This window comes from Scleropages formosus, chromosome 16 (assembly GCF_900964775.1).
Source record: "Scleropages formosus chromosome 16, fSclFor1.1, whole genome shotgun sequence".
Taxonomy (NCBI): Eukaryota; Metazoa; Chordata; class Actinopteri; order Osteoglossiformes; family Osteoglossidae; genus Scleropages; species Scleropages formosus.
In genome coordinates this window covers 26,970,752-26,991,251 of record NC_041821.1, presented here as the reverse complement: position 1 = coordinate 26,991,251, position 20,500 = coordinate 26,970,752, and the positions used below count along the sequence as shown (strand labels likewise).

The following is a 20,500-nucleotide window of genomic DNA, read 5'->3' as shown; positions in this document are numbered from 1 at the left end:
ACTGGCCACCAGGGAAAGGAACAAAAACTCCCAACTGAAAGTTGAGGGAGGAAAAAAAACCTCTGAGGGTGCACGGGCCAGTGGCTGCCCACCCCTCCTGGGCATTCTAGATTAAGTAACAGTTGTAAGCCAGTTTAACGAGTAAAAATGATATTGGTGCTAAATGGTGTCTTGGATCCCCAGCTAAGCATGGAACGCCTCGTTCATCATGGCAGTTGGTCATCATCCTCGGTCAGCGTGGGATTCGTCTGTCACCAACGGTCAGCCTCCTCAGGTCTTATGTAGCGAGGCAATGCTCAACAAGAAGAGAGAACAGAGTTAGTAAGTTGTTACTTAACTTAATTTATTATGCATTTATATAGTGGTGATAAAAACAAGCAAGGTAAGTAGAATTACATTTCGAGGTGGAATGCCTGAGTGAGCACGTCAGTCTTTAATTGGGATTTGAAAACAGAAACAGACGGGGCAATTCTCGCAGCAGCATTTTGTACCAACTGTAGCCTGGATACAGTCTGGTATGGACAGCCCCACAATAAAGCAGTGCCAAAGTCCAGCCTGCTTGAGACAAAAGCATGAACCATCAGACCCAATGATACAGCTGGTGGTGTCAGCATCAACCCATTCCCTTCCTCGTGGACACAGGGGCGACGAGATCCACTATTAGAAGACAGGAGGTGCCGGGGTTCCTGCAAATGGAAACCGGACCCGCCTCATGGGAGCATCAGGAATAACACAAAGCAAAACAAAAAAACAGACCCACTGCGAGTGGGAATGACAGAAGACATTGCTGTGACTAACCGTTCGTTTCTCCTTAGTAACCGCTGTCCGGTGAACCTGCTGGGCCGAGACCTGCTTGCGAAGCTCGGGGCAACTGTCACTGTGACCGAAGAAGGTGGCAACATCGCATCTCCAGTATTGGGAATGTTGTTTCTGCAGGTGTTATCGCAGTACACCGCTTGGCTGCTGGATGATGACGCGCTGCGGTGAGGTAAGGTGCCTCCCAACTTGACACAGCCCGCTTCTTGCACTGCACAGCACGCTTCTTTGCCAAAGAAACCGTAGAGTATCGACAAGAGTCGCATGAGTTTCCGGCAAACAAACTTGAGAAAGAGAGAATCATTATGTCAGATTTGTTCCTGACAAAGTGCCGCGCTGCAGCCTCTTTCGTTCTGATCCCGGCCCAAAGCAGGTGGTACAAATGGGATTCAGTTCCGCACATATCACTGGGGAAGACAGGAAACTCAGAATGGAAAGATTTGGGCATTTAAGGTTGAAGGCAGCGACTCTCGGACTCACCTGTAAACACCATAGCAGTGTGGTACCGGAATAATCTCCTACTACAAGATGACAACGAAGGGGACTATATGCAAGCATGTCGTGTGAACGTTTCATGCTCAAAGGCGGAAATGTGGTGTGAGAAATTGTTTGTTCAAGTGTGGTGTGAAAATATGTTCAAGTAGTCAATATTTTCAAGTGCTTAATATGCTCTAATGTGATGTAAGAGGGGGGCGCGGGGGGTTGGACCGCAGTCCTGCTGTCCGGTGGGTCTGGGGTTCGAGTCCCGCTTGGGGTGCCTTGCGGTGGACTGGCGTCCCGTCCTGGGTGTGTCCCCTCCCCCTCTGGCCTTACGCCCTGTGTTGCCGGGTAGGCTCCGGTCCCCCGTGACCCCCTATGGGACAAGCGGTTCTGAAAATGTGTGTGTGTGTGTGTGTGTGTGATGTAAGAGTTAAGACGTTCAGAAAATATATGCTGTCTGTTTAACGCAATGGAGAAACGTTGATAGGGAAAACGAAACACAAAGAAAGTTTAACCTTTAGGATGCTCCCCAGCAGACTTCTAAAACGGGGGGACAAATTGTTTGGAGGGACGTCGCCTTACGGCTCAGCTCCCCCATTCACCACCACAGTCCAGTACAGCAACCGCATTACTGCTGCCGCTCCCACCTCACTTGTGAATAAGACCCCGAAATGCTTAAACTCCTCCACCCAGGGGAAATTTTCTCCCCTCACCTGAACAAGGGGGGAATGCCATCTTTTTCCATGAGAGAAGCATAGACTCAAACTTAAAGGCACTGATCCTCCTATCAACCGCTTCAATATCAACACATCCACATCCACGGGCCAGCCCTAACTTTTGCTCGGGCTCGGTCACCAGCAGGTCCCCTAGACCTAGGAAGGTTGACCCCTTAGTCGGGTTCCTCACGGCACACGGGTCGGTCCCAGCAGAAGGTCGTGATCCCGGACGAGCCCCCAAAACTGTGGTAGGAAAAATGAGAATTGTCATAAAAACAGATCACTCGGTCACTTGAGTTGCAGAAAACCTTGTTTATTCGTATGCGCAGAGTCACACCAGAACAGCCAGGCAAGCAGGTATTTATACACATTCTCGGGCACATTTTTGTAAGCATAGGCAGAATACATGTTATTGTTTGAACATTCCAGGCGTGTCACTGTGCCCCTCAATCGCTCATCCTCTCGTAAACACACGTCCACTGTCACCAGTTTATCGCCTGGTGTTATCAAATCAAATTTTCATTCAGACTCCATGTCCCTTACCTCCTCCGGGACATGGGAGGAGTTCTCACGGAGGTGGGAGTTAAAATCATTCTGGACAGGGTCCTGTGACACTTGTTCCCAGCACGCCCTCACTATGCGCTTGGGTCTACCGGATCTGTCTGTCAGTTTTCCCTGCCTTCTGATCCAGCTCACCACCAGACAATGATCGGTTGACAGCTCAGCACCTCTCTTCACCCAAGTTTTCCAGAACATGTTTTCCTCAAGCCAGATAAAACGACTACAAAGTTGATCGTTGGCCTTTGGCCCAAGGAGCTCTGGTACCAAGTACACTTATGAGCATGCTTCTGTTCAGACATGGTGTTTGTTTCACCACAGCGCTGTGTAGCAAAAAGCAGAAGGCTGTGTCATCTTGGCTCCACAGGAGCTGCAACCCACAGAGCGCTCATCACAGGGGCTTTCACCTGCTCCGCCACCAGCCTGGATTGTTTCACCTCTCCCCAAGAAGCACCGTGTCGACGTTGGTGGTCACCAGGACTCCTGTTCGCCATAGCACATGCAAATACCGGAAGCCCCGACTCAAGAAGTCCAGCAACCTCAGTCTCCCAGACGCAGAGATTACAGCCCTGCACCACCAAGTCCGACTGGAAGCCTGCCCTCTATATGGAGGTTTGCGCGTCGCCCGGCTACTCGTGTACTTTTCCGTATTAAATAAATGGATAGAGGGATGTAAAGGAAGAGCAGAAGGCAGATTTTGCCAGAGTACCTCAAGTGATGCTGCACAAAAACACCAGCCACTTGCAGAGTGTAGTCGGCAGGACTTGAAATTGCACAAGGAGACCAAGATGGATTTCTAGCCTGTTGCCTTAACCACAACTACCTGGGAAGCTGGACACCCCCTGCCCCGCTGACTCAGTCAACAGCACCACAAAGAACTGGCTAGAGACCTTTTCATGAGCTGGCGGAAGGGGGATTCAAACCCACACCTCCAGGGGAGACCGCGAGCTGAACGCACCACCTTAGTCTGCTCAGCCATCCTGCCCTCCACAGCAGTACTTGTCATGCGATTTGGGGAGGCTGACGCGCTCTCAGGGAGTGCTTTCGAGTGGCACCGAGAAAGAGAAGAGCTGCACACAGCTGCCTCCTCATTAGCATAGTGTCGAGTATCCCCCCCCCCCCCCCGTCACGCAGGACACGTTTGGTTCCCTGACGGGGAGCTCGCACATCTGATCCTAGCTGCGCTTGCGACGCTGCTCATACGCCTGCAGCAGTGCAGTGCACTGTGTTCTCACCAGCTGTTTTCTTGCACGCTTGTCCTTCTAGGGTCTCGGTGGCAATAAGGAGAGCAGGGGAGAGCAGAGGTCCCTGTCCCTCGCAACTTCCTCCAACTCATCCCCCAGCCGCTCCCAGGACAACTGTGAGACACCATCTCTCCAGCAGGTCCTGGGCCGACGTCGAGGTCTTGCCCCAGTTGGCTGTGCCTGGTATAGCCTCAAAGCGGAGGGACCCAGGGGACACCCTTAGCAGACTCCCGAACCACCTCAACGGGCTCCTCTCAACGTGGAGGAATAGCGGCTTCTACTCTGAGTTCCTCACGGATGGCTGAACTCCTCACCCTATCACGGGGAGTGAGTCCCACCACCCTGGGGGGAAAACTCATTTAAGCAGCCTGTATCCATGTTCTTATTTTTTTCGCCCATTACCCAGCATAGCTGAGGGTTGGGATGTAGACCAGCTGACCGGTAAATAGAGTGCTTTGCCTTATGGCTCATCTCCCCATTCACCACTGCAGTCCAGTACGGTGACCGCATTACTGCTGCCACCGCTCACACTCCCTTCTCACCCTCGCTCGTGAATAAAACCCCAAGATATTTAAACTCCTCCACCTGGGGCAAATTTTCTCCCCTCACCTGAAGTGGGGCATGCCATCCTCTTCCGTGAAAGAAGCATGGACTCAGACTTGGAGGTGCTTATCCTCATACCAACCCCTTCACGCTCGGCTGCACACCGTTCCAGCGCGTGCCGTAGGCCTCCATGTGACGATGCCAAAAAGATGACATCATCCACAAAAAGCGGAGACATCACCTTCCGGCCCTCATGCGGAATGCCCTCCTGACCTCGGCTGTGCTTGATATGCTGCCCATGAAGACCACAAACAGGTGCGGCCAGAGGATAATCTACTGCCATTCGCCTTTGCATAGCAACAGCATTAATGTCCTTAAGGCTCTCAGTCGAACCATTGGCTATTCCTTCTAATGCTTGTGCTGAATAAAGCATCTGCCGAGCAGCTTTACCGATACCACGCATTGGGAACAATACCAGAAAATATCTCTCTGTTTCAGAAAGTCCAGTTTTCACCAAGGGAGGACTATTTCTCCGATAACGGAGGAGACAAGAATGTGGACCACTTTCGAACGTGGGGCACTACATAAGACAAATAACAGGAACCTTCTGATTGATTCTTCAGAAGCCATGGATAGGCGCATTTACCACTGCGAAATGAAAATTTCATTCTAAAGCTTTGCTATGCCTACAGTGCTGTGAAAAAGTATTTGCCCCCTTCCTGATTTTTTTTCCCTTTTTTTTGCATATTTGTCGCAGTTAAATGACTGAGATCATCTAACAAATTTTAATATTACACAAAGATAACCCGAGTAAATACAAAATGCAGTTTTTAAATGATGACTTCATTTATTAAGGGAAAAAAGCTGCCCAAACCTACCTGGCCCTATGTGAAAAAGTAATTGCCCCCTAAACCTAATAACTGGTTGTGCCAGCCTTAGTGGCAACAACTGTAATCAAGCGTGTGTGATAACTGGCAATGGGTCTTTCACATCGTTGTGGAGAAATTCTGGCCAACTCTTCTTTGCAAAATTGTTTTAATTCAGCCACATTGCAGGGTTTTCGAGCACGAACGGCCTGTTTAAGGTCATGCCACAGCATCTCAATTGGATTTAAGTCCGGACTTTGACTAAGCCACTCCAAAACCTTAATTTTGTGTTTTTTTGAGCCATTCAGAGGTGGCCTTGCTGGTGTGTTTCGGATCCTTGTCCTGCTGCATAACCCAAGTGCGCTTGAGCTTGAGGTCACGAACTGATGGCCGGACATTCTCCTTCAGGATTTTCTGGTAGAGCGCAGAATTCATGGTTCCATCAATTATGACAAGTTGTCCAGGTCCTGAAGCTGCAAAGCAGCCCCAGACAATTACACTTCCACCACCATGTTTGACTGTTGGTATAATGTTCTTTTTATGAAATGCTGTGTTAGTTTTACGCCAGATGTAACGGGACGCACGCCTTCCAAAAAGTTCAACTATTGTCTCATCAGTCCACAGAAAAAGTCTTGGGGATAATCAAGATGTTTTTTGGCAAATGTGAGACGAGCCTTTGTTTTCTTTTTGGTCAGCAGTGACTTTCGCCTTGGAACTCTCTTTGCAGCTTCAGGACCTGGACGACTTGTCATAATGATTCTCTCTTTCTCAAGTTTGTTTGCCGGAAACTCATGCGACTCTTGTCGATACTCTACGGTTTCTTTGGCAAAGAAGCGTGCTGTGCAGTGCAAGAAGCGGGCTGTGTCAAGTTGGGAGGCACCTTACCTCACCGCAGCGCGTCATCATCCAGCAGCCAAGCGGTGTACTGCGATAACACCTGCAGAAACAACACTCCCAATACTGGAGATGCGATGTTGCCACCTTCTTCGGTCACAGTGACAGTTGCCCCGAGCTTCGCAAGCAGGTCTCGGCCCAGCAGGTTCACCGGACAGCGGTTACTAAGGAGAAACGAACGGTTAGTCACAGCAATGTCTTCTGTCATTCCCACTCGCAGTGGGTCTGTTTTTTTGTTTTGCTTTGTGTTATTCCTGATGCTCCCATGAGGCGGGTCCGGTTTCCATTTGCAGGAACCCCGGCACCTCCTGTCTTCTAATAGTGGATCTCGTCGCCCCTGTGTCCACGAGGAAGGGAATGGGTTGATGCTGACACCACCAGCTGTATCATTGGGTCTGATGGTTCATGCTTTTGTCTCAAGCAGGCTGGACTTTGGCACTGCTTTATTGTGGGGCTGTCCATACCAGACTGTATCCAGGCTACAGTTGGTACAAAATGCTGCTGCGAGAATTGCCCCGTCTGTTTCTGTTTTCAAATCCCAATTAAAGACTGACGTGCTCACTCAGGCATTCCACCTCGAAATGTAATTCTACTTACCTTGCTTGTTTTTATCACCACTATATAAATGCATAATAAATTAAGTTAAGTAACAACTTACTAACTCTGTTCTCTCTTCTTGTTGAGCATTGCCTCGCTACATAAGACCTGAGGAGGCTGACCGTTGGTGACAGACGAATCCCACGCTGACCGAGGATGATGACCAACTGCCATGATGAACGAGGCGTTCCATGCTTAGCTGGGGATCCAAGACACCATTTAGCACCAATATCATTTTTACTCGTTAAACTGGCTTACAACTGTTACTTAATCTAGAATGCCCAGGAGGGGTGGGCAGCCACTGGCCCGTGCACCCTCAGAGGTTTTTTTTCCTCCCTCAACTTTCAGTTGGGAGTTTTTGTTCCTTTCCCTGGTGGCCAGTAGGGATACTCATAGCTCTATAAAAGTACTTTATTATGGTAGCCATTAGTCGACTGTCTTCTTTGTTTGTAACTGTTCTTCTTGCTTCATGCTTGTGTTAAAGCGCTCTGTGTCACTCTGTGAGAAGAGCGCTCTATAAACATAAATTGAACTGATGTGGGGCACCGGGTCAGAGCGGTCAATAGACCAGTTCCTTCACCGCTCGTCCCCCCTTCATCCTAGGCACTGTGACTGAATGTCGTCACTCCCCTTGGCAGGGGCGCCGGCCACGATTGCCCTTGGTGGTCACTCCGCTGATTGTCGGGGCAGGCTTGCTTCCCCAACCCTAACCCAAAGATGTTGCCATGCCTCATGGTAACGTATGTATAAGCTTGCAAATAAAAGGAGGCAACGCAAACCGATGGGGGCAACATCCAGTTGTGCGGAGGTCTCCCATCGGCTAATGATGCGGTGAAAAGTCTCTCCATGTCCGAGCGTTTTGTGCGGATCTCCTGCGGCTGATCGGTTCCAGAAAAGGATTTCTTTCACAAGCCCCACGCCGTGCTTCGTTAAATGTGCAGCATGAGCCCTGCAACCTGGCGTGGGAAACATGGCTTTTGCTCTTCGACAATCAGCAGGTTTCTTCGCAAGCCGATGAAATCCGCAGGTAACGCAATCTGTCATCTCTATGTCCCGGCCAGGGACCTTGTGCGAGAGTGCGCTTCGGAGGGTCGCCAAAATCCTGGAACTGACCTTGACGTGACTTGAACACAGAGCCCTCTGCTGGGGAGTCAGATGCGCTACCGTTGCACCACAAGGTCAGTACTTGGAAGGTATTGAACGAGGGGACAGACCAAGTCAAAGCTGATGCGGGGAGTCAAGTACTGAATTAGGACTGGTTGAATCTCAAGCTGGGGCAATGGGGAGCCTTGTTTGCAAAATATTGGGACTGCTTCCTTGTTGTGGTCTTCCTTTGTTGAAATCTGTATTGGGATAAGGATGAGGTTAGAGTAAGGTTTAGTTTACAGTTCAAGAAAGATATGGGGAAAAGGATAGGAATGGGGATAGGAATAAGGATAGGCTTAGGGTCAGAGATAGCGTTGAGGAAAGTGATAGGAATAGGTGTAGGGTTAGGTTTACAGTTAGGGTGAGGGTTAGGGATAGGGATAGAGTTGAAGTTACAGTGTGGGCTGGGAAAGTGACTCGTTAGGCTTATGGATAAGGATACCGATAGGGTTAAGTTTATGGTTAGAGATAGACTTAAGGGCAGTTATAGGCATAGGGTTGGGGTTAGGATTAAAATTAGGGTTTGGGATAGGGATATGGATACAGATAGGGTCAGAGTAAGGGTTCAGTTGGGTTCGGGTTAGGAATAGGGATAGAGCCAGCGTTAGGTCTGGGTTAGGGTTGAGGTTAGCCTTAGAGTCAGAGTTATACTTGAGCTCAGTGATAGGGACAGAGTTAGTGTTGGGGTTAGAATATGGCTGAGATTTGGGATAGGAACAGGAATAAGGTTAGGGCTAGTTCAGATTGGGGAAAGCGGTACTGATAAGCTTATTGATAGAGAGAGGGTTATGGTTAGGGTTGGGGAAGGAAGCCTGCCCCGACAATCAGTGGACTGACCACCAAGGGCAATCGTGGCCGATGCCCCCGCCAAGGGGAGTGATGACATTCGATCACAGTGTTTGGGATGAAGCGGGGACGAGTGGTGATGGAACGGGTCTATTGACTGCTCTGACCTGGTGCCCCACGTCAAATCCAATGATACAACTGGTGGCGCCAGCATCAACCCATTTCCTTCCTGGTGGACACAGCGGCGATGAGATCCAGTATTAGAAGACAGCAGGTGCCGGGCCCCCACAAATGGAAACCAGATCCATCTCATGGGAGCATCAGGAATAACACAAAGCTTCAAAAAAAACAGACCCACTGCCCGTGAGAATGACAAAAGACATTGCTGTAATTAACCATTCATTTCTCCTTAGTGACCACTGTCTGTTGAACCTGCTGGGCCAAGACCTGCTTGCAAAGCTCGGTGCAACTGTCTCTGTGACCGAAGGAGGCAGCAACATTGCATCTCTAGTATTGGGACTGTTTTATAGGCAGGTGTTTACATTTACACACACACTTTCGGAACCACTTGTCCCATATGGGGTTACTGGGAACCGGAGCCTACCCGGCAACACAGAGCACAAGGCCGGAGGGGGAGGGGACACACCCAGGACAGGACGCCAGTCTGCCGCAAGACACCCCAAGTGGGACTTGAACCCCAGACCTACCAGAGAGCAGGACCCAGTCCAACCCGCTGCGCCACCTCACCCCCCTTTTGTTTACATTTACATTTACATATATTCATTTAGCAGATGCTTTTGTCCAAAGTGACGTACATCTCAGCAAAAGTACAATTTATGCATTACACTCAGAGAAAGAGACATGGCTGCAGACATGTGACTCTCAAGTAAACTTAGTTTGTTACCTTCCACTTGTTGCACCCAATGTTCATCGTTCAAGTAGGTGCATAAAACACAAGATAGACAAATCCCGATACTTCCTACCTTTTTTTTTAAAAATATTGTAAGATACACAAACAATCACATACAATGCCGGTGTAGCGGCTGAATAAAGGCTTATCTGGGGATTCTCATGAAGTAACGGTGGATGAACATTTACACCAGAGAGATCTTGGGTGAAATGCGTCCGGAAAAGGTGAGTTTTCAGAACCTTCTTCAGTGTGGACAGAGTTTCTGCAGTTCTGAGTGGGAGGGGAAGGTCATTCCACTACAACGGAGCCAAAACCGAGAACCTGTTGGGCATTGGGTTGAGACCATTCTACCTCCCTTGGGAATTTGGTTGCATCCTGCTGTTTATTGTTTATGTTCCACTAAGCGGCAAAGTGCATCGGGCTGCAGCCTTAATAGTGGACAGTGTGTGCAATTTACAACAATTTCCTGACGCCCCCACCGTTGTTCTTGGTGATTTTAACTTCTGTAACCTGAAGAAAACTTTGCCAGGATTTCAACAGGTTGTAAAATGTAGAACGAGGAAGGATAATGTATTGGACAAATGTTACATAAACATTAGTAATGCCTATCATTCCAGAAGCAAACCACCAATAGCCAACTCTGATCATAATGTGGTGCATCTTATTCCAACTTATCGGACCAAACTAAAAAGTAATAAACCTTTCAATAGGGTGGTAAGGCACTGGACAGAGGACAGCAAAGAAACTCTGGGAGCCTGCTTTGACTGTACTGACTGGGAGGTGCTGAGGGAGGGCACTTTGGACTCAGCATGCTCAGTTACTACCGATTATATTAATTTTTGTGTTGAGTCTATTACTCCCACAAAATCAATTAAAGTGTACCCTAATAATAAATTCTACATAACACACACACACACACACATTTTCAGAACCGCTTGTCCCATATTGCCCTCACATCAAAATGTATCAGTTGGAGATAAATTCATGTCTCATTCATTGGTACAGTTCTTTTTTCACTAACAGACAACAGTTGGTTAAAATTAATAACACATTTTACCCTCTGCTTATAACAAGTACTGGCGCTCTTCAAGGTTGTGTCAGCTTACCATTGTTATTCACTATTTACACTAATGATTGCGTCATTAGTACACCTAATCATTATTTCATTAAATTTTCTGATAACACAGCACTGGTAGCATTGATTGATTGAGGGGGAGAAGCCAGACTTCCATTTTGATAGTGTGAACATAGTGGTCCAATGGTGTAATCAGAATGCCCTCATTTTAAATTCCACTAAAACAGAGGATATTATTTTTGGATCCACACAGCTCACACCAGCCCCAGTCATCATTTGCAATAAATCTATAAAGCAGTCCTCATCCTTCAAATATTTGGGAGTGTATGTGGATAATGCTTTATCTTGGTTATATCATGTGGATTATATATGTAATAAGGGGGTGTGGTGGTGCAGTGGGTTGGACCACAGTCCTTTTCTCCAGTGGGTCTGGGGTTCGAGTCCTGCTTGGGGTGCCTTGTGACGGACTGGCGTCCCATCCTGGGTGTGTCCCCTCCGGCCTTATGCCCGGTGTTGTTGGGTTGGCTCCGGTTCCCTGCGACCCTGTATGGGACAAGCGGTTCTGAAGGTGTGTGTGTGTGTGTGTGTGTGTGTATATATATATATATATATATATGTATGTAATAAGGTCCAACAGAGAATCTACTTTCTGAGAAGACTTAGATGTTTTGGAGTCAGTATGGAGATTCTTTATTATTCTTCTGCTCCACAATTCGCAGGACTTTGCTATATGGAGGCCCGGTCTGGTTCTGTGGCCTCTCGGTTCAGCTGAAAAGCAGAATTTTAAGACTGCTGAATATCTGTTCAAAGATGGTGGGTCATTATGTGGAAAATTCTTTCCTAGATAGTTGCATGGAGAACACCTTTAGACTGGCGGAGGAGATCAGTTCAGATCATTCTCATGTTTTACATGAGGAGTACCAGCCTCTGCCCTCTGGGAGGTGCTTTAGGGTGCCAGATTGCAAGAGGAATAAGTACAAACACTCCTTTATTCCTCACTCCATCACGCTATTGAACCAACAGGGTAGGTTAAGGAGGTGACCCTACTTCTTCTTCATGCATATATATACACACATATATACATACATATATACACACAGGTACACATACATCTCATGGACTGTTTATATACGGACTGATGTACCTGCACTAAAAATGCAAATGCAGATTTCCATGCTGTTTTTGAGGATTTGTATTTGATTTTGATTTAGATTTTATTTGTATTTGATTTTATGTAATGGCTTTTACTGTTTTGGGGATTATGATAAGTTGTTTATGTTTTATTTGTGTTTTTGTGATGTAATAAGATGGATGGATTGCTGAGCTGGAGAAGCAAGACAAATATCTGTGTAAACAGACAATAAAGTGTTATCTTATCTTATCTTACCTCCGTGCTTTACCTTTCATGCACGGGACCACCAAGCGAGCAGAAGTAGATGAGCGAAGGGGTCTGGTTGGGGTGTAGCAGTAAACAATAACCAGGGTCATGAATTTGATTCGGGCAGCTATAGGAAGCCAGTGCATAGAAGTGAGGAGAGGAGATACATGGGAATGCTTTGGCAAATCAAACACAACTCGTGTAGAAGCATTCTGAAATAGCTGCAGAGGTTTGATGGCAGTAGCTGGAAGGTCAGACAAGAGTGCAGTAGTCCAGACGGGAAGTCACCATGGCCTGGACAAGTAGTTGGGCAGAATCAATTGTGAGGTAGGGACGGACCCTATGAATATTATGCAGGATGTAGCTGCAGGACTGGGTTGTGGCTTCGATGTGCTGAGAGAAAGACAGACTCGAGTCAACTGTTACTCTCAGATTCTTAACCAATGAGGCAGGCAAAATTAGTGAGTTGTCCAGTTTGATCGAGACAAGGCGGTGAAGAATCTTTGTTTTGGAGAGATTGAGTTGAAGGTGGTGATCAGACGTTCATGAAGAGATGTCCGAGAGGCAGACAGCAATAAGTGCAGACATGTCTGACGCACATGGTGGAAAGGAGAGGAAGAGCTGGGTATCATCAGCATAACAGTGGTACTTGAATCCATGGGATGCTATGACCAGCCCGAGGGAGGAGGTGTAGACTGAGAAAAGAAGAGGACCCAATACCGAGCCCTGCAGGACACCAGTTGGGAGAGGCAGAGGAGAAGAGCGAAAGCTCCGCCAGATCACTTGATAGGATCTGTCAAATAGGTAGGACTCAAACCATCATAATGCCACTCCTTTGATCCCAAGCTGATTAAGAAAGGAGAGTACAGTCCGTTGGTTGACTGTGTCAAATGATGCAGACAGATCAAGGAGGATGAGGACCAAGGAGAGGGAGGCGGCTCTAGCAGCTTGGAGAGCATCAGACACCGTCAGAAGAGCCATCTCGGTGGAGTGACCAACTTTGAAACCAGACTGATAACCATTGAGGAGATGGTTTCAAGTGAGGAAATCAGACAGCTGATCCCAGCCAGGCCCCTTCGCTCATCTACTTCTGCTCGTTTGGTGGTCCCGCCGTGCGCTTTGCCTTTCGTGCAAAGGCAAAGCTCGGAGGTTCTCAGTTCTGGGTCTGTTTCGGTGGAAAGACCTTCCCCTGTCACTTAGAACTGCGGAAACTGTCTATTTTCAAGAAGGGTCTGAAAACCCACCTTTTCTAGATCCACTTCACCCAGGATCTCTCCAGCTCATCTATGGTGTAACTGTCCACGCACGCATCATAACTCCAGAAGCATCCCCAGATACAACCTTTATTGAGCCATTACTTTAGTATTGTCCTACTCATTTGTGTATCTTATATTTAAAAAAAAAAAAAAAACAAAATTGGTGGGAGGGTATCGGGATTTGTCTATCCTGTGTCTTATGCACCTACTTGAACTATGAACCTCGGTGCAGCAAGTGGAAGGGAACAAACGAGATTTACTTGAGATGTTCATGTCTGCAGCTATGTCTCCTTCTCTCAATGCACTGCATAAATTGTACTTTTGCTGATATGTACATCGCTTTGGACAAAAGTGTCTGCTAAATGAATAAATGTAAATGTAAATGGTGCTGGCACAGCCATCTATGCCTTAGAGAAATGCTAAATTAATCACAACGAACGGAGGTAACAAAATACATGCTCACACTGTCGGTTTCTTTAAACCCGAAGAGAAGAACATTTATTTACATATGTGCTTCATCAGAACACATTGCAACTTCCAACACTCCCACTTGCTCTCATTCTCTACAGGCCTATTTGCAATATAACATACAGTTACATCCCCGTATCAATGAAATTTATCTCGCAAACATAAAGCATTCAGGTTTTTCTATCTTATACTTTGTCATTGGTTTAGTTGTCACATCTGCAACCATTTTTGTTGTTGGAGAGTACTCAGTTCTGTAATTTTACCTTCGCTGATTGCTGATCGAATAAAGTGGTACCTAATGTCAACATGTTTACATTTTTTGTCAACAAACAGGGTTTTTGGAAAGAGCAATTGCACCTTGGCTATCCTCAAAGATTTTTACCAGCGCATACTGACATCCCCATTCATCAGTTGTACAAGGTATAGACTTTCTTATGTGGTTGCAGCTAGTGCCACATATTCTGCTTCGCATGTTGACAAAGCAACTGTATGCTGCTTCTTTGACTTCCAGGAAATGAGAGGACCATTTTCAATTAGACTAAAACAGTATCCAGTCGTACTTCGTCTGTCATTTGGATCTGATGCCCAGTCAGCATCGCTGTATGCTGTAAGCTTCAGCTTCTCACTACTCTTCTTGTAAGACAATTCTTGGTTTGATGTACCTTTCAAATACCTCATCACATGCTTTACTGTACTCCAGTGTTGCTCATTTGGTTTTGACATAGATTGAGACATGTCATTAGATAAATCAGACTACCTACTACTTCACGATACTTTGTGTGGTTTACAGAGTTTCCATCACTGTTATACTCTAATCATGCACTACCTTATTCCAGTTTCTACCTGACTGTTTCAGACCATACAATGACTTGTTTCATTTACAGACACGTTTTTCATCAGTAACTGATTTTACCTCAAAACCTTCTGGCTGTACCACATAGATCTCACAGTCAACTGGAGCATGTAAGTAAGCTTTACATCCATATGGTATAGAACAAGGTCATACTGTGCTGCCATTTGAATCAAGACACGAACTGATGTGATATTTGCAGTTGGAGAAAAAGTTTCCTTATAGTCTCTTCCCATTACTTGACCATAACATTTAGCAACATATCTGGCCTTGTAAGTTTCACTGTTATCTGCATTGTTTTTGATTGCATAGACCTATCTACCCTCCACTGCATGTTTGCCTTCGGGTAGAGCCATCAAGGTGAGAGTTCCATTTTCTTTTAGAGAATCCATCTCTTCGTCCATGGCTTTAATCCAGACCTGTGATTTGGTTGAACTTATGGCTTCTTTGAAGGTTTGTGGTACATTGCACACTCTGTAACAGTAGTCAATATTAATAAGTAATTGATCATCACATTCAGTATCAGTTAGGTAGTCAGATAAGTATTGGGGAGCTTTGCTGTTCCTTTTGGGGTTGTATCTATTCTGAACATCTTCAGTCTGATCATCATTTTGACTATCTGTAGTTTTGTTTCCACTCTCTTGAGACTTCCTAAAACTTTGTTCAGTGATGTTTGTTGTTACCTTAGATGGTAAACAACTTCTTCCATAGACATCCTCATCTGGTATTTGTGGGTCAGTTTGAGTTTGCTGCTCAACAGCACATCTCTTGAATTTTACAAGAAAGTTTAAGAACTTTTCCAGTGTCTGTATAATAAACTAGGTATGAAGGGCTATTCTTGTCATACCCAACAAATATTCGCTTTTCACAACATGAGTCCAGCTTCTTTTTGTCATGTTTTTGTGCATAGTACATTGATCCAAAAGCTCATCTTTGAAAGATCCAGTTTTCTTCCTGTCAACATGTAGATGGAATCTGCTTCACTCTGTTATTAATGTATCTGTTGTGAATTACTGTAGCAGTCATCACAGCATAAGTCCACAACTCTTTTGGTAATTTACTATCAATGAGCGTGCATCTGGCCATTTCAAACAGTGTTCTCCAACTTCTTTCAGCAGTACCGCTTTGGTGGGGTGAATATGGTGCAGAGGTCTCATGTTTATTGCAATTTTTGCTTAGCAATGACCGAAAATCTGTTGCTGTGAATTCAGTTCCTTATCTGACCTAATGCACTTTACAGTCCTATAAGGAGCAGTGTCTGCTAGGAATTTTTCAGTGGCCTTTACAGTCTCACTTTTAGCTTTCAGGAAGTAAACAAATATTGTGCCTGAGAAATCACCAATAAATACAAGTGCATACCTGTGACCATCTTTAGCCTCTGGTTGAATAGGACCAGCCAAGCCTGTGTGCACAAGTTCAAGAGAGACTTTGGCATGTACATCGGGTTCTCTGTTTCTGCGTTGCACAAATTTTCCTTGTGTGCAGATTTCACAGTACAGTTTAGACTTGTCAATCTTCCCTTTTATTTCCACACCTTCCACTATATCTGGCAACTTGGAAACATCATCATAGTTGCAGTGGCCGGAGATGTCATGCCAAGTTTGAATATCATAACAGTCGTTACAATAATCTCCTTCCTTATCTACAGTGTTTAGATAGTACACTCTACTATACTCTTATTTCAAATCTCGAGCCATCTTTGTGAATGAGCTCATCACGTCCTTGTCGAAAATTAAAGCAGCGACTGCCAACGGAGCTTCTGTTAACAGAGAATATGTCTTATGGATACGAAGGAATGTAGTGTTTTCCTCAGCATTGTGCTCACTTGCGTTCCGTCACTGTCAATCAAACATATCTCCAAGTCACCCGAGCATTCCTCAGAGCTGCAATGGCTGTTTCTATCTGAATAATGTAATCTGTAACACTTTCATTTGCATTTTTCTGAATGGATGTAAGTTCTGTGTAAGGGTTTATAATTCACAGCTTCCCTTTACCTGCATAGTAGCCTCTCAGTATCTGCAGAGCCTTTCTTCAGTCATCTGCGGCTTCTCTCATTACAAGGGAAAGACTCTTATCATCCAAAAACTGAATCAATTCGGTGTAGGCTTCCTCGTTTTTATCAGTGTTGTCAATCTCGTCTTCGTTCTCGCTTTCTCTATCACTCGGTGTGGGGACTATCAGTGTGGTCTCTTTCAGTCCCAGCAAACGCAAGTGACCCAAAAACGTTGCCTCCCAAAGTTCATAATTATTTTCATCTCCGTTGAAATACATTCTATTCCATGTGTTACCAACTTCTCTCCTGGGCCCATAACCTGTTGGCAAAGCCATCTATGTGTTAGAGAAGTGATAAATTAATTATAATTAATGGAGGGAACAAAATACACGCTCACAATATCGGTTTCCCTAAACCGGAAGAACAACATTTACATTCATGCTTCATCAGAACACATCACGTACAAAACGTTATGTGATCAATGTCACCAATATGAGAGCACACGGAATAAAACTTCCAACAAAAAGGAGTCATGACTTTCAGTAACAGCCATCCATGTCACATACTGAAATAATGCACCAAACAGTACAAAAAGAAAATAAAGAGAAGAATAAATAGTTGTGAATAAACTCCAAGAGTCACAAAAGTGTTAAACACAGGGAAGAATTAAAATCCAATGAAACCCGGCTACAGAAATGAAACATCGAAGAGTGAGTGTTTCCAGTGCTTCCAGGTGGGAGCACTGACTAGAGCCTGAAAAAGTGCAGGGTGACATAGAGCGGTAATGGTAAATAAAAAGCAAAAAGGTTACAGCTCCAAATATTTCCAAACGGTCTCCCATCTAGGTACTAACAAGGCCCGACCCTGCATAGCTTCAAAGATCAGGGGTATTAAGGGTCGTATGGCTGTAATCGAGCACCACGTAAACCTTACTTGAAGCTGCTGCCAAGAGTCAAAAACAAGTATCAAACAGGGGAAAGAATTAAAATCAATGAAATCCTGCTACAGGGTACGTGTTTACTCGCATGCGAAACAAAAGAGAGAGAGGAAAACGGAAAAAAGCAGACTGCACCTGCTATTTATTCCAAGGCGGTCTCGAATCCAAGCACTAACCCAGCCCGAAGCTGCTTAGTGTCCAAGAGCGGACGAGATCAGGCCTATTCAGGGCCGTACGGCCGTAAGCAAGTGAACACCATGCGCGCCAAACTTGTAGCTGCTGCCCCTCCGCGAAAGGTGCACGCAAAGAACGCTCGAGCATGCGGCGTGTACTTGGGCTTTGGCAACATGAAGCGGAGAGCACTTTTGCCTATGTCTTGTGAAACACTCACGAGAACAAACTCCGAGAGTCACAAAAGTGTTAAAAACGCCGGGGAAGAATTAAAATCCAGAGAAATCCTCCTAGAGAAATAAAACACTAAAGGCTGCGTGTTTCCTCGCGTGCGAAAGAAAAGAGATGAAGAGAGAGAACGAAGAAAGCCTAATGCACGTTATACTAAGGCGATCTCCCATCCAAGTATTAACCCAGCCTGACCCTACTTAGTTTCCGAGAGCGGACAAAATTCGGGCTTCTCTGGGATGTACGGCCATAAGTGTGAACAAATACCGTGTGTGTCCTACTTGTAGCTGCTGCCCCTCCGCAAAAGGTGCATGCCTAGAACGCTCGAGCATGCGACGTGTACTTGGGTTTTGGCCACATGAAGCGGAGCGCACTTTTGCCTCTGTCTCGTGAAACACTCACGAGAATGAGAAGTAGTCATGACTTTCAGCATCTGCGATCACTGTCACATTTTAAAATCACGCACCGAACAGGACACAGAGAAACTACAGAGAAGAAAAAATAGTTGTGAATGAACTCCGAGAGTCACAAAAGTGTTAAAAATGCCGGGGAAGAATTAAAATCCAGTGAAATCCTGCTAGAGAAATGAAACACTGAAGGCTGCGTGTTTCCTCGCGTGCGAAAGAAAAGAGACACAGAGAGAGAGAGAGCGAGAGAGAGAGAGAGAGAGAGAGAGAGAGAGAGAGAGAACGAAGAAAGCCAAACACACATGCTATACTACTAAGGCGATCTCCCATCCAAGAGACCTAAGAACCACACCGGAAATGTAGTCCAATCCTGCATAGCGCATCGTCTCTCATTAATACACACAAGGCGTGGCCCACCAACCCCCTCTGGGAGATGAGGCCTCCAAAAATAACGTCAGAACTCAAGTGCATTTCTCTCCACAGAAATCTTTAGCAAAAGGCGAAAGATTTGTGCGTTTTGAAGGGAAACCTGAGGTGTCTCCGGTCTTGCCCTGGGGCCCCACTGCTGCTCGCTTTGAAGTGGGAGGTCCGTTCGAGGTGCGGCACAGAGGGTTGCATCAAGTGCCCTGCCCGACCTCTTCTTTCCTTCACCTGTGACAGACAGACGTTCAAAGAGGTGCGCGCACGTCACGTGAGAGGCGAGATGCAGAGAGAAGGCCTGCTTCAATGTGAGGGAGGGCAGACTCATTTTTGAAAAATGAAAATAAGCAAGAAAAATGGGACGTTCCCCAGACAGAACCCACCCCCCGACACACGTCACCGACTGACTGACTGATGCACGCGCGTTTGTACACACGCAGGCGACTTACTCGTTCACACACACACATTTTCAGAACCGCTTGTCCCTTACGGGGTCACGGGGAACCGGAGCCTACCCGGTAACACAGGGCGGAAGGCCGGAGGAGGAAGGGGACACACCCAGGACGGGACGCCAGACCGCCGCAAGGCACCCCAAGCGGGACTTGAACCCCAAACCCACCGGAGAGCAGGACTGCGGTCCAACCCACTGCGCCACCGCACCCCCCATCCTTACTCGTTCACTCTCACTCAATTTCACTCAAATTTACCACAATAACGGAAAGACCTTTGATTATGATAGGGCTGTGGAGATAAAAGCTTACTTTGAGGTGGCTGCATGAGCAGCAGACCAAAGCATTTCTGTTTGGCGCCAGAGGTAAGGAGGTAGAGGAGAATGAGAAGTGTACCTCCTACTTTTTAAACAAGGTGAAGGACTTACAATACAAGCTTTATTGTCACATCATCATCAACATAACATGTAGAGAAAAGTGAAAAATCTTGAGTGCAGCTCCAGAAAGTGCAGTATTAAAAGTATGTCATAAGAAGAATAAAAAATAAATAAAAATAGATTAAAAATAAATAAATAAATAATTAAGAAAAATAGAGAAGTAAAAAACAAAACAGAGAATACAGGGAAATAAAGCAGCGGATTTGAATTTTAGTCTTTGCCCTGCGTATTTAACAGTCTAATGGCCTGAGGAAAGAAACTGTCCCTTAGCCGACTTGTGCGGGCCCGGATGCTCCGGTGCCGTCTACCTGAGGGGAGTAGGTGGAACAGTCCGTGACTAGGGTGGCTGGGATCGTTAATGATCCTTTGTGCCTTCCTCACACACCGCCTATTGTAGATCTCCTGGAGGGAGGGAAGCTCAACCCCCACAATGTGTCTGGCTGTCCTCACCACCCTCTGGAGAGACCTACGGTTGAGTCCAGTGCTGTTACCGTACCAGGAGGTGATACAGCCAGTAATGATACTCTCCACTGCACAGGTGTAGAAGGTTTTCAGGATCTTCTGGTTCATCCTCAGCTTCCTCAGCCGTCTGAGGAAGAAGAGGCGCTGATGGGCCTTCTTCACCACTGCATTAGTGTGAGTGGTCCATGTGAGATCCTCGGTGATATGGACGCCGAGAAACTTAAAGCTGGTGACCCGCTCCACCGGTGACCCGCTGATGGTGATGGGGGTGTGTTCCCTCTCCTGCCTCCTGAAGTCCACGATGATCTCCTTGGTCTTGGTGGTCTTGAGTAGGAGGTGGTTCTCCTGACACCAATGTGTCAGAGTATGCACCTCCTCCCTGTAGGCCGCCTCATTGTTGTCAGTGATCAGGC

At 46.4% G+C, this 20,500-nt stretch overlaps 1 non-coding gene across 1 annotated transcript; it reads right to left on the bottom strand.

The window, feature by feature from the left end:
• Positions 1 to 18,738: 18,738 nt before the first annotated feature.
• Positions 18,739 to 18,856, bottom strand: LOC114912459 (U5 spliceosomal RNA). The gene has a single exon (XR_003798277.1). It is a non-coding gene; the product is annotated as a U5 spliceosomal RNA (small nuclear RNA).
• Positions 18,857 to 20,500: the final 1,644 nt, after the last annotated feature.